General features: G+C 40.5%; 1 pseudogene; it reads left to right on the top strand.

The window, feature by feature from the left end:
* The first annotated feature begins 356 nt into the window (after positions 1-356).
* Positions 357-1,558, top strand: LOC149240272 (caffeic acid 3-O-methyltransferase 1 pseudogene; annotated as a pseudogene).
* The last annotated feature ends 436 nt before the right edge of the window (positions 1,559-1,994 follow it).

Below are 1,994 nucleotides of genomic sequence, written 5' to 3'. Positions count from 1 at the left end.
AGTTAAAAATACTTCTTAATCATATTATTTATCTCTATCATTAGTAGTTATAGTCATCTCTATCATTAGTGGGTATAGTCATTTTAAAAAATGGATCACATGTCGTATGATTTTTAAACCATGTAGTGCGAGCTTATGTTATTAAAAAAAGCTAACAGCCATATTTAGAAAAGCCTTAAAAATGAGGAAACACATATTACCAGAAAAAAACCATAAAATAAAGAAACACAGATTACGAGAAAAAAGCCACAAAAGCGATCAAAAGAGGAAAACAGAAAAAAGCCATAAAATAAGGAAACACAGATTACGATAAAAAAGCCACAAAAGCAATCAAAAGAGGAAAACATATTACGAGACTCTGAAAGGAGTTTTGAAAGGAGTGACTGGCGTGGAGGCTTGGCTGGCCAGAATCGATAATGAAGAAGATTGTGAATGAGGATGAATGGCTTCTGGGCATGGACCTCGCAAATTTCTCATGCCTTTCATGGCGTGGAGGCTTGGCAATGGACACAGCCAGAAGTCTATCGAAATTGCGTCAACAGCTGTTTTGAAAACTCAGAATCGATTATGAAGAAGGTTGTGAAGATTATGAAGAAGACGATTGTGAATTTATAACATTGTGAAGATTGTGAAAACTCTGGGCATGCAGCTCGCAAATTTCTTATGCCATGGCGATGAAGGCAGCCGTCGAACTCGATGTTCTCCAAATCATAGCAAATGCCGGTGATGGCGTCCAACTCTCGCCCACACAAATCGTTGCCCATATTCCGACGACGAACCCCGAAGCCGCCATTACTCTTGATCGGATACTCAGAGTGCTGGCCAGCCATTCGGTTCTGAGCTGCTCTGTGACACGAACACGAAAGCCAAGGCTAGAGGCTATATGGTCTCACTCCTCTATGTAAATATTTTGTGAAGAACCAGGATGGAGTATCTCTGTCTCCACTGCTGTTGATGAATCAAGGTAAGGTGTTGATGAAGTCCTGGTATTTTCTCAAGGACGCTCTGCTTGAAGGCTCCCAACCATTCCCCAAAGCCCATGGAATGAATGCGTTCGAGTGGCTTTTCAACAGGGCTATGTCTGAGCCTTCTGCCATGTTGATGAACAAAATTCTGGATACCTACGAGGGTTTAAAGGAAGTTCAGGAATTGGTGGATGTGGGAGGAGGAGTTGGGTAGACTCTCAATCTCATAGTCTCTAGGTATCTCGAGTGGCTGTCATTGCGGCTAGTCTCTAGGTATCTCGTGTGGCGGTGATTGCGGCCCTGGTTCGACTTTGGCGTTGATGAGATGTGATGGCTACCTTCTTTTGTTATTTATGAGCGATTTTGTTTTTGGGTTGTGTTTTTTAAATATTTTTTTTTTTGCCGCCCTGGTTTTTGGTATTGGTTGTTATTTTCCATATTTTCAGCATGGCCATGCTAGATTGTTTTTGTTTATGTTTTTTCATTTTTCTTTCCTATTACCTATTTTTTCCTTAGTTTTCTCCTTATGGGTATAAGGGACTGAAACCAAGGCTGCCCAAACAGGCCATATATACAATGGCTACAGGTGAATGCCAAGGTAAGATATGTTTGAGTTCATTTATCTGATTTTTGATGAATTTATGAACTGTGGATGCTGCTGCAAGTGACATTAAATCTTGTCCAATTTGCTATAATTGTGGTTTTATTTATCTGTTTGGATGAACAACTGACCTCAAATCTTGAAAAATTTGCTATAATTGTAGGATGTAACCGACATGGTGAAGCAGCAGAACCGCTATAATTGTAGGATGTAACCGACATGGTGAAGCAGCAGAACCATGGATTATGGTTGAACAACAACTGCTATGACTAGGAAGAATAAATTATCTCTGGAGGCACCCATTAATTACGCCAGTGGGAAACCACTAAGGAACCTCACTGCATCCAGGTAAGTGGCTTCTCCCCTGTAGAGATACATGAAGTCTTGTATTCCTCTGCATGATGGTAAATTGCTTTTGTCCGTATTTT

Source organism: Pinus tabuliformis, chromosome 8 (assembly GCF_031772625.1).
Source record: "Pinus tabuliformis cultivar Carrire ecotype Pingquan chromosome 8, CPIR1, whole genome shotgun sequence".
In the NCBI taxonomy this organism is placed as follows: domain Eukaryota; kingdom Viridiplantae; phylum Streptophyta; class Pinopsida; order Pinales; family Pinaceae; genus Pinus; species Pinus tabuliformis.
Note: the sequence above shows the minus strand (reverse complement) of the source record. Positions and strands in the feature narration are given on the sequence as shown.